A 13,159-nucleotide genomic window follows, 5' to 3' on the forward strand; every position below is an offset into this window, starting at 1 on the left:
TAAATGCTGGATTCTAAAGCAGCACTCATCACTCCCACTCCCAGTTTATTTGCCAAATCAATCACATGCCCCCACCCAACCCTAAGGTGGCAAAGAGATGCATCCACACGTGTTCTGAAAGCAGAGAGCCAGAAATCTTTGTTACACATCACTAATTCCCATCAGGCTGGATATAGGCTTCAGTCTAAGAAACAAGTACTGAGAAACGTCCAGTATAGAAAATTATTTAAAGTAAACCAAACTTTTGTGCAGACTTTTTGGGGAAAAGAAGAAAGAGTCTGATAGAAAACCATAGGCTGAGCAAATATGCAGGCATCCTACATTCCAGGAAAGCCTTAATGTTGGGAGACTTAAAAGTCATTTAATTGCTTTTATGTGTGTGTGATTTCAAATGCTTAATTGCAACAGAGGAGAAGTAGTAATAAAATGACTTCATAAATATCCCTGAGTGCTGGTGACATAGAAGACATTCTTGAAACACATGCATGGCAGATAGGTCTTTTTTTTTTTTTTTTCCTGAACAAATATATATTAAAAGGGAGAAAGAGAAAGATCCAGAACCTAGGAAATTTCCTGGAACCTCATAGGATTATCAGTATTTGTTGAATGAAAGAGCTCTTTTTTTGTAAAGTATGTTCTTACAGAGAAATTCACGTCCTTGAAGATGATGTCGAGAATAGTGCCTGCCTGCCACACAGTAGTTGCTGTTTTGTATGTATGTGCTATGTTGTGTTGAATTAATGATTGAATAAGGACAGAGCACAGTGACTGAAGGTGAAAGAGGAGAAAGAGAGATACTGGAAAGGAAACACATGGTTTACCCAAACAAGCAGGGACAGTGGACAGAGGATCAAGCATGGAAATATAAGGATTTACAGAGAGGCAAGAGTAGAATCTTCTTCAACAAAGTTGACATCTGCTCTGTGAAAGCTAGAGCATCTAATGATAAATTCTTGCTTGGCCTTGGTCACAATTTCATTTCTCAATTTATAGGAGATGGGAGAGAAGTTTCTATTCCACACTTCTATTCCTTTTTCATCCAAACTACTAGTAACATAAGGGCGCCTGGGTGGCTCTGTAGTTAAACAATCTATTCTTGATTTCGGCTCAGGTCATGATCTCAGGGTCATGATCTCAGGGTCTTGAGATCAAATTCTGTGTCAGGTTCCATGCTCAGTGGGAAGTCTGCTTCTCTCTTTTTCCCTCTCCCTACCCCACTTGTACTTTCTCTGTCTCTCTCTCTAAAATAAATTTAAAAATCTTTAAAAAAAAGTTCTCGGGATCCCTGGGTGGCGCAGCGGTTTGGCGCCTGCCTTTGGCCCAGGGCGCGATCCTGGGGACCCGGGATCGAATCCCACGTCAGGCTCCCGGTGCATGGAGCCTGCTTCTCCCTCTGCCTGTGTCTCTGCCTCTCTCTCTCTCTCTCTCTCTCTCTGTGTGACTATCATAAATAAATAAAATTTAAAAAAAAAAAAGTTCTCAATGCAGCACAAAAAACTGCTTAAAAAAAGTACTAGCAATATAGAAATTTAAAAATAATAATCTTAGACAAAGTATTCTGCAAGCTCATTCTGCAATGGATTATAAACACTACATGTAGATTATCAGACATATATCTAGATTCTGGGAAGATAGACATCAAAACTATTCAGAAGAATTAAAGTTTTCACCCCATGGACAAAATTCTGAAAGGGAACGTGGCCCACAAAGGATGGAACATCATTAAAAAAAATGTACTTCTGACCATCAAAGAGCTATCAAAAGAACTCAGACTGGCTCCACACAGGAGCACTCTGATTAAAAAGGACATCTATAAAAGACACTATCAAGGTTATGTGACCAAAAGGATGACTTTTTGTTGTTGTTAAGAATGACACATTTTTTAAGCATCATGAAAACCAAAGTCTCCAATGAACTAAAACATATTGTAAAAGTCCAAAGTAAGCATTTTGTAAAAAAAAAAAAAAAAAAAAAAATTTAAATAACAAGGCAGCAGGTGATAGACCCATTGTTGGATGTATAAACTGATAGTTAATAACCAATAGGCTAAAGAACCAGTTACTATTACTTTGCTTCATCTTTCTTCAGCCAGGATGGTATACTCTACTTTTAAAGGTATAGAACAAATAACTTAAAAAAAACTTAACTACCCAAGAAGGTATAATGAATTTCATGTGGGGGGTTGTCTAGTGTGAGAGATCATCAGTGCTTAGCTGCCCAAGGAGGCATGTCAGAATGGTTTTAAACAATGGATAGGAGGGGTGCCTGACTGGCTTAGTGGGTAGAATGTGCAACTCTTGATCTCAGGGTCATGAGTTCAAGCCCCATGTTGGGCTTGGAGCCTACTTTAAATAAATAAGTTTTTTAAAAAAGAATGAATGGGAGTTCTTCAGACAGATGAGGGTAGGGTGGGGAGGGCAAAGATCCATCATACCAAATAGCAAGGCACATCTGAAAACTAAGACTAGATGGGGAAGGATGGGCAGCAGTGTGAAATTTGTAAGCAATGAGTCAGAAGAGCTTTCAGTGTGAGAACGTGAGACTCCTCTGAAACAGAAAAAACAAATGGGCAAGATTTGGCCAGAGGTACATCCCAGGGAGGGAGGAGGGGCTTGAGAAGGTGGTGAGTCTGGGACATTTGCCCCAGAACTGAAAGTAGAAGCTGAATAGGGAACTATAAAAAGATTACCAGAGATCACTCAGAGCCCAAATGAAGCTGCTGTTCAATGCCTTATAATAGCTCTGCTGTGGATCAGACTGGTTGTAACACAAATAGCATTTCCACACAAAAAGATGCACAATTCAAGGATTGTGTCTTTTGCTCAAACCCCAGTAATGCAAGACAAGTAGATCTACTTTTATAGCCCTGGAGGTGGGTGTTCATGCTGGAGGTCACCAAGGAGAATGTTTGAGAATAGATGTGTGACTTAGTATTAATTCCAGAGCAGATCAAGGATGTTATGTCAGGTCTATACCTGTATCTGGGAAACAGGATAATTCTGTTGAGATTTGTAACATTAACCTAAAGCTCCTAAGCATTCATGCTTAAAACAAAGAGTGGGGAGCATGCTCCTGAAAACACAGACAAATGGAGAGACCATGACTGTGATAAATTAAGCACTGTTACATTATTGTGATAATTAGGTTTTTGTTTAGGTTCAAAACATGCATGAATATGTAGAAACTCTGCTATTTTTAATATTGGTTGAGTAAAAACCACTGAGAATTCACCTTATGGGGGAAGCAAAGAAGTCTTAATCTGACAATGTATCTGACATACTGAGTTGAAACATAGGCTGAGGGGCTGGGCCAGAGGGCCTCTAGATCTCCTGCTCTAAGATTCCATGACGTAAAGGGACTCTTTACAGAAGGAGAGGAAGAAATGTTTATACTGAGTATCTGGGACAAGAGCAGCTCTATGGGATTTTCCTGAAAGGCCAAACATTGGTTTGAGCTTTATAAAGAGCTGTAAAGATACAGGAAGTCCAGTCTATAGGGTATTTCTTATTTTCAGAAATTCTGGCATGATTATTCAGTAACAATTGTAAGGATTTTAAAAAGCCCTACAGACCTTTTTATGATTTATCCTTTCTGTATTTGGTTTCAATAATTTGCCAAATCACCTCACAGAACTCAGGAAAGTGCTTACTCACAATTATCAATTTATTGCAAGGATATTTAAGAGATGCAATGAACAGCCAGACAAAAAGATAAATAAGGCTCTCTGGCCAGGAACCAGGGGCAGAAACCAAATATATATTTATTATGTCACAGGCACATGCACACACACACACACACACACAAACATATATACATCTGTTCTCTAGTAAGCATGGGTTTTGGAGATAGATATTAGCTGCATCACCTGGACAAGCTCTTGAAGCCTATTTCCTTGTCCAGAGAAGAAGGTGATAAGAATAGCATTTACTTCTTAGGGTCACCCAAGAGTGGAAAACAATGCTAAATATGAAATGCTTGTCATATTGTCCATTGTAATTACCATTTACTGGCATACCCTTCCTGCAGGCCTACCTGATGACAGCCTTCCAAAGAGGTTATCAGCATGATTCCCTTGGCGTGTTGGGCTGATTCTCATTTGATGTGGGAGTAAATCAAGTAAAATGTGATCTTTGTCTTAATTTTACAGGACATAAATGGAAAGGATAGGTAAATTTTTGCACTGATAAACTTCACATAAAAATTAAAACAGGAAAGTGGCAGAGCAACCTGTTTTCAGGAGAATCTTTCAAGATAGCACAAATATATTCTTAAAATTAGAATTTAGAATTGGATTCCATAAATGGCCTTCCATGGTATACTTCTTAAGATTTCGTCTCTATTTTTCATTAAATACAGGTTTATACATTAAGATCATACAAATAGTTATGAGGCAAATAATTATACCTTTGAAGGACTTGAAAACACTTTATTTGGAAGAAAAATATCAAGAAAAGCACAGTGATATACATTTTCAAGTTTCACAAAATGAGAAATTTCTAAAATGGTAATTTTTTAACCTAAATTATTTGTCAATGGATTGCTAAGAGTGACAGTGGATATTCTGGGCAGTGGTACCTGTGACCATCACAGTATTCAAGCATTTCTTAAATTTCCCTTCTAGAAGAATTTTATTTTAGCAGATTATGTTTTTAACATTTACTAAAATTTTTGTTTGGGTTTGATTAATTCATAAGGTAAGAGTTCCCATGAATATTATTGCTTTTTTTGGGTGGCCATTCTATATGTGTCATTAAGCTATTTCAAATTTCACAAACCTTTTTTCCTTACTACATCTCTAGAATACGCCCTAGATTTTAAATTTCTTAGAACTGAAAAGACTCATGAAAAGAAGAAAACTTTGATCTGTTTAAATGTTAAGGTGTATAAACCATGGAGTACTGAATAATATTGAAAATTATAAACTAATCTATGTCTATCATTCTAGACCATCAGAAATCACATAATAGCTATTGCTCTAATCCCAATACAAAGTGGCAATGTCATTTAGACAGGACTGTGTTCAAGTTCCTTGACAGTTTAGGTTACATATCAAAAGCATGAGAAATGGTGACAGATATCAATTATTCAGAAGTGAAAGCTGAAAGCAAACTCACATCCCTAGATATTATTATGCTGAGGAATAACATAAAACAATTTATTAAAGAGATTTTATCTATTTGAGAGAGAGTGAGAAAGAGCACAAGCAGGGGGAAGGGGCAGAGGGAGAGGGAGAAGCAGTCTCCTTGCTGAGCAGGGAGCACTATGTGGGACTTGATCCCAGGACCCCAGCCGGGATCATGACCTGAACCAAAGGTAGATGCTTAACTGACTCAGCCACCCAGGTACCTCTAACATATAATTTTTAATATAGTTGGTTTGTGGATAAGATATCACTGAAATATCAGCTTCATAATACCATTTTTGACAGTGTTGGTTACTAAACAAGCCCCTATGTCTAAAAGACTAGCAATAATAGTCCCTAGGAAAATTTGTCAAATTATTGGGGAAATGTTATTAAAAACAAAATTGTCTTCTAGCACAGAAATCCTTTCCCCAAAGGTAGTAGAGAAAGAAAATGTTTTTATTATTGAACAAGCAATAAACCAGAGTGCGATGCTCATCACTGGCAACCCACTGAGATCCACAAACCCCAAAGATAGAAAGAGATGACATCCTTTTATAGCCAAGCAGATACAACCCATTATGTATATACACATAATCAAGAAACAATGTGTTTCTCAAAGACTGTGGCCTTGACAGCATCAGTTGTCATACATGATCTGTTGTAACTTTACCTGCTAGATGGATGACCATCTGTATTATCTAATTGGCTTTATCCAGAGGAAAATACTACCTCCTCATATCTTTATGACAGGAGATAATTTTGCAAACTGAAGCAAGGAGCCCACTGAATAGGCCCCTACCCTCTCACAGAGAGCGGGGAATAGGGATGTATGTCCTTTGGGGTTCACATTCCAAAGAGAAGGCTCTCAGGTTCTGAGAAAGACATTCCTGGGTCATAAAGCTGAAAAAAAGCCCTCCTACTCTTCAAAGGGATTTATATGCATTTCGAAGGCAGGAGAAATATGTGTACCATGACAAGCTTTCTAAGGCAAAACACTCTAAGTAAAAGGGGTAGAAAGGAATCTCTTTCCTTATTTTCCAAAGGACGAATTAAGCCTCTTATTTTAATGTATATTTATCTTCACAAAATGAAGGAAGATATTTCTATTTCTACCATCAAGCTGTATTTTATCCTAGAAGTTAAGCATAACTGTTGACTCAGTTACCAGTGTCTAAGTATCTATACTTAATATTGGGGTTTTACTATAAAAACAAGATTGAGGGGCAGCCCGGGTGGCTCAGTGGTTTAGCACCTCCTTCAGCCTAGGGCATGATCCTGGAGTCCCAGGATTGAGTGAGTCCCAGGTCAGGCTCCCTGAATGGAGCCTGCTTCTCCCTCTGCCTGTGTCTCTGCCTCTCTCTCTCTCTCTCTCTCTCATGAATAAATAAATAAAATCTTTTTAAAAAAAGAAACAAGATTGGGAAAAATCCCGATACATTATCATTTACTTTTAGTAAAAAATAAACAACATGATTTGCCTTGATATCACATATATGAACAGGACCTTAAATTGTGTGATAATTGTTCTTTTCTATCATGAACATCAGCCTGTGTGTGTGTGTGTGTTTATATGTGTGTAACTATGTAAACACTCATTAATGAACCTTTAATGCTCTTCCAGGATAAATGTAAGATTTGCAAAGCAACTAAAACAGTGTTGCAAAGAAACGGATTAAACTAGGGGAGATGTGTGAAAGTCAAGCTCATTTTATCTTTCAACATTAGATTAATCACACCTAAAAGGATGCTATCTTAATTGAACTAAAAAAAAATCTTTGATTAGAGTAATCTTAATGATAATTCCAGTTGACTTTTCATGTGTAAATCAAACCACAGGGTGCTCAGAAGATGTTAATTGGCAACGAGATTAATCATTCCTTTGGGTTTAATTCACTTGATAGGAATCCCTCTCCCCACTCCCTGAGACAGCTTCCTCTTAAGCACTACGAGTGAAAAGCAATGACAAAATAAAGATCTTATTGTCCGATAGTAAAGAATTTTTCTCTGTCCTATAATCTATTTCTCAGATGTAGACATGGATCAGGTTGCCCTAAATTTGAGTGCTTCTTGGGTACAAATGGTTCATTGTCAGACACTAGAGGGATTCCCAGAATTTCCAGGTTCTAGGTTCAAGGACTTTTATCAGCTTGGATCCATCCACGGATCTCATCTATAATTTGGCTAAAAAATTCTAGTCCTCCCGTAGAGGTGCCTATCACTAGATGCCATATGTGCGAGGCTTGTGCCTATGGTGTATATGCACCATTGCATGTTGTCCTTCCAGAAATACTATAAGTGAATTTTCACAGATGAGAAAATGGAGGCACAGGTGGACACATGGTAGCCACATGGACAACAGGTGGTAGTTAAATTACCCTAAGTCACATAGTATGGCAACAGCAGAATGGAAGTTAAACCCAGATCAGGGCAACTTCAAAGCACATGCATGAGAAGGCACTTCTCTTCCACAAAAAAACCATGGCCAGTGAAAAATCAGTTGAATTAAATACTAGGTAAGGTCTTTAAGCTATGCCCACCTTAAGAAAAATCACAGAAATACGTGTTAAATATTAATCACAGAAGTGAGGACTTAGCTCCATTAAGGCCAAATGAGAGCTGTAGATAATTAGAAATGATTAGGTGTCTGCCTTGCTTTTTAGGATTTCATTTGTGAATTTAGAGGTTTCTTCCTTCAGGAAATTTTGGTGGATAGCTTCTCAGGAGAGAAGCATCTTTCAATCACCCTCACAACTACTCTGAGTCACAGTTTGCTGCCTGCTCTAAAGATATTCCAGAATGAAAAAGGCATTTCTCTTTTATGAATAAATGTCTCCTGGGTAATAGGATGTTGTCATTTTTTTTTTTAAATGACGCTAAAGTCCTGTTAGCTTATCTAATTTTCCACTAAGTGAGCTTAAAAAGAAACAGAAGAGGAAGGTGCTTTCTTTCTTGGTGTAAATGTATTTAAGTTACAGTACATCTATTGAGTTAAATAATCTGAAACCAGCCCCAGGCTGCTAATGTGCCACCAAATCCCATCAGGCTCTTTTTGTGGAGGAGTAGTAGCCACATGGACAAGAAGAATGCCAGTGCCCACCTTTTGCTTCTTAGCAAAAGGTATTTCTACTTCTGTAGAAAACTTCCAAGATCCTATGATAAGTTCACAATGAACTACAAGACAAAAATCACAGAGTGGAGGTGCTCTGCACAGAAACTTATACAGTCACATGTGAGAGCCATTCAGGAGGACTGAAACACAGGAACTAATATTAGGGAATACTCTGAGATCAATGTTTTCCATCACTAATTACTGCCATCTTGCCACATAAATATGCTCTTGAAGAATCACATCAGAGTCATCTGGTTTCCTCAGCCAAGTCTCCACTGGAGAACTAGTGTGAGCTAGATACAGTACAAAAAGCAAAAAAATAAGACTGGAGAAGCCAGCACATATGTGTATAAAAAGGAACTGGTCTGTTTAGATATTATTTATCTCAGGCAAATATGTATTTATTTGAAACTTATCACATCCCTGTTCTAGGTCCTGAAACTAAAGACCAACAATCCTTGGGGTCTCTCACAGTAGATTTATGGCAAAGGTTCTCAATCTCAGATTCAACTCAGCTTCACAGAGACCTCATAAAAGACTAGGGACAAATTGTGTATGAACTTGTGTGTGTAGATTTGGATGAAAGTGAGTTTAGTGGACCGGTCATAGCTTTCATCAGTTTCTTAGAAAAGAAAATTATGATTCTAATAAGTTTTAAAACTATATTATATAGATATTTTTGTATATAAATCCAGAAAGTTGGTGAAAACAAAGGACCAGTGAAAGCTCTCAGTGTCTTTGATCATTGGAGTTATAAACTTAGAAGAAGTATCTATTGTTTGGGAAAAAAAATTTTCAATCTTTTGTCTCAGACCATGCTGGTTGCTACCCCATAAGTAGAGATGACTATTAGAAAATTGTGAAAAAACAGAGTGGCAAGTAACAATAAGTTCACTTGAGAATAATAATCAGGCCTCAACCAGAGAAGTACATAGAATCCCTGTGTCTTGATGGAATTTGCGAAATTCCACATGAATATTATTTGATTTGTGTCCCCTTCAGCCCCTAAAAACAGCCACCTTAAGTTGGCTGCTTCATCTCTAATCAAGCAACAATATTACATCTTATCTGAGCCAATTTGCCTGCTGAGAATTTGGAAGCTCCCCGCATGATTCATTCTGCATAAAATCATTTGGTTTTTGCTCGCTGTAGATAATTGGTTCTTGGCAACGGAACTTAAACTATTTACAGTCCAAGTCTGTTAAAATGACATTGAAATTTAGCTTAAACAAACAGAATCAAAGTTAAGGGTATGTTTTCTTAATACTGTTGGTTGTATCTGTTAAAATTAAATTTTATGATGCCTACAAAGATCTATGGTAGAAATCGAATCCATTTGATGTAGTCTTCATAGGAAGAAGGAACAAAACTGAGGGCCAGAGAAGAGTCTTCCTTCTTGGGGAGGCATTCACAAGGGTGAGTCAGTGATACATAGTTTAATTGCAGGTATACATACCACATCTCCCTTCTATTTATCTATTGATGAACACTTGGGTTGCTTCATATTTTGACTATTGTAAACAATGCTGTAATAAACACAGGGGTATTTGTCTCTTTTTGAATTAGTGTTTTTGTTCTCTTTGGGTAAATACCCAGTAGTGGAATTACTGGATCATATGGTAATTCTATTTCTAATTATTCAAGGACCATTCATACTGTTTTCCACCATGGTTGCATCAGAGGGTCATCTGCCCATTTTTTATTTGGATTATTTGTGGTTTTGGTTATATAAGTTTTTGAGGTTATATAGATTTTTGAGTTATAGAAGATCTTTATGTATTTTGGATATTAACCGCTTATCAGCCATATCATTTGCAAATATTTTCTCCCGTTCAGTAGATAGCTTTTTTGTTTTGTTGATGGCTTCCTTCCTGTGCAAAAGCTTCTTATTTGATGTAGTCCCAATCATTTATTTTTGCTTTTGTTTCCCTTGTCTGTCAGGCAGTATTTAAAACAAAACATAACATAATAAAATCTAACAATTTGCCGTCTACAAAAGAAGTCTAAAACAGATACATTCAGAAAGTTTGCATGTAAAAACATAGAATTGATTGATATAAATGCTAATAAAGAATCAGTGAAACTAAACTTACAAAGAACATTCCTACTGATAAAGAGGTTCATTTCAGAAGGGTAAAAGTTTCTATCTACCAGGAAGATATTAAAGGTTTAAATTTAGAAATAGCAAATAATATTGATTCAAAAAATACAAAGGAAAAATTGGCAGAACTAAAAATGAGAAGTAAATAAACCTATAACTATAGGTGGAGGTTAAAGTACATGTCTTCTGGTATTTACAACATAGGCAGACCACAGATTACTGATTTCCAGAATATCTGAACAGCACTATTAATACATTAACTTATTGGACATATATTGAACATTGCATCATGCACAGAATGGGAGCCTAATGCTCTTTTTTGGTACCTTGGCAAAGGGACTTTCCTAATAATTGAGAATAGATATTTTCATATAGCAGTCATATACAGTTTGCATATAGTCACAGAACACATAGAAAATAATAATATTTACTCAGTTGTCCCTATCTACCTCAAGCCCAGCTCAATTTCCCCACACCTGGGGAGATCAGTATCTCCGAGCACCTTTAAGTAACTCAGGGTTGTCAGTGGCACAGTTGGAAGCTGTGGCATAAAGGATGCTTGCGGGGTGGGGGGAGGGTGGTTTGAATGTGGAGGTTCAGGGCTTTGTGCTCAGGTATGGTCACAGGTCACCAAAAATTAATACCCTGTGTTTAACCCAGAAAACCCTAAAATGAGTTGCTAGGTAGTAATCTCTATCTTCTCCTTTTATGGTAAACAGACTCTAGCATGTTCCCAGTGATGCTCCCCTCCTGATGTTCATTCCTCTAAAGAGTCTCTGCCACAACACATAGGGTGAGCTTGTTAACCCAAAGGACACTGCAGGGGCACCTGGGTGGTGCAGTTGGTTGAACATCTGACTCTTGGTTCAGGTCAGGTTGCAATCTCATGGTCATGAAATAGAGCCCCACATCAGGGTCCATGCTGAATGCAGAGTCTACTTGAGATTCTCTCTCCTTCTGCCCTTCCTGCTCTCTCTCTCTCTCCCTGAAATAAATAATAAATCTTTTTTTTTTTAAAGACATTGCAGTAATGATGAAGTATGACTTCTGAGGCATTGCACTTTTCAGCTTGTTCTCTTTTGGATTACTCAGCTAGGCAAGCCAGCCAGCATGTTCTGAAGACACCCCAACAGCTGCATGGAGAAGTCTGCACAGTGAAGACTACAGGCCTTCCACCAACAGCCAGCACTAACTTTCCAGCCATCTCTGTGAGCCTGCTTGATCACAGACCCCCAATTTCAGTCCAGCCTCAGATGCCTACAGCTCCAGTTCACCTCTTAACCACAACTTCATGAGAAATCCCAATCCAGAACCACCCAGTGAAGATACTTCCAAACTGCTGAATCACAGAAACTGTGAGATAATATTTTTGTAAACATTTTAAGCCTTTGAATAAGAAGGTAATTTGCTGCACATCAGTAGATAACTAATGCAAAATAGAACATGACATCTTTTTAGCTCTTCACCCAAATTTCAGGGTGTAATATTCCATATAGATTTAGAACCATACCACAAAGTCTGCAAGTTGTATTACATTCTCTTAAATTTCTTATGGGCAGGAGCAAAAATGTTCCAAAAGGGCTTGTGGAGATTGTGGCAGGAGGAGCCATGGAGCAGAGGTGACCTGAAGCTCCTTCTGCCTTGCCAATGACCTTTCCATACAAAGGCTGGCATTTTTTTTTCCCTCAGCACTGTTTCCCAGGTGAAGTGATTGTTGTATAACCACCAAAGCATCTGTGTTGCCATAGTGATGGGCATATTTGAAGTAAGAGTATCCAGCTCTGTGTGAGGTGGGTGGAGGAGACCGCTGGAAAAACCTGCAGAGGCTTCTGGAGGATCAGGCCTGCGTGGGCGGGAGGAGCAGAGAAATAGAAGGACGAGTTCAATCTATGACTTAAGAGATAGGCAGAGTCCAAAGCAGAAAAGTGGACCTGATGTCCAATTCCCAGGGTGAGAGGTGGGCCTGGGTACAGGAGAACAAGTGCAGATCCAGGACCCCAACCATAGTAGAGCAGAGGCAGGAACACAGCACCTGCGCGAATGAAACATGAGGGGTGGACTTCCCTTGAACTGAGAGGTGCTGCCCTGAGACTCATTTATAGGAGTGCAGCAGAGCTTCTCCGGTGTCCAGAGAGACCTGGATGATTTTCTGAGGCTCCTGATGAAGCACAAAAATTACCTAAATTAGGGCCATGAAATAATAATGTATTTTACATGTTTAGATTTCCCAAGCTTATATTTTAACAAAAAGTAATGCAATGTGTGTGATACTTCCAAGGTGATTATAGGTTTTATTTAAGAGTAATGGCTGGTGTTTATTTATTATTATTATTTTTGAAGATTTTACTTATTTATTTGACAGAGAGAGAGCACAAGTAGGGGGAGCAGCAGGCAGAGGAAGAGGGAGAAGCAAGCTCCCTGCCAAGCAAGCCCAACGGGGGGCCCAACGGGGGGCCCAATGTGGATCCTGGGATCATGACCTGAGCTGACGGCAGACCCTTAACCAACTGAGCCACCCGAGTGTCCCTGGCCAGTGTTTAAGTCTAAAGCTCTTAGTGACTATGGGTTGCTGGGACTAACAATGCCCTTGAAACATCCCATCAAGGAAGTCTTGGGTACCAGCTACATGGAGCAAGGCCAGCCTGCCATAATTTAAGGCAAGAGGCTGCAACAAATAAAAGCATGAGTCCAGGGGGAATCAGGCCCTGAGAGGGATGCCTGGAGGATGAGGGGCAGCAGAAAGAACAAATAGAACAAATGCTATTCCCAGTACTCTCCGGGTCGCCAGGGAAAAGCAGGACAAGTCCCACCCCAGGTTCTGTTT

At 38.7% G+C, this 13,159-nt stretch overlaps 1 long non-coding RNA gene across 12 annotated transcripts in view; it reads right to left on the bottom strand.

Annotated features, from left to right (window-relative positions):
• Positions 1-13,159, bottom strand: part of LOC140635552 (uncharacterized) — a 107,655-nt gene that overhangs the window by 45,261 nt on the left and 49,235 nt on the right. For 3 of the 12 annotated variants that reach the window (XR_012032891.1, XR_012032882.1, XR_012032886.1), the window contains one exon: positions 11,846-12,493. The exons of the other annotated variants lie outside the window; for them this stretch is intronic. This is a non-coding gene — a long non-coding RNA (uncharacterized lncRNA). The remainder of the gene's footprint in view (positions 1-11,845; positions 12,494-13,159) is intronic. 12 annotated transcript variants of the gene reach the window in all.

This window comes from Canis lupus, chromosome 6 (genome assembly GCF_048164855.1).
Source record: "Canis lupus baileyi chromosome 6, mCanLup2.hap1, whole genome shotgun sequence".
Lineage (NCBI taxonomy): Eukaryota > Metazoa > Chordata > Mammalia > Carnivora > Canidae > Canis > Canis lupus.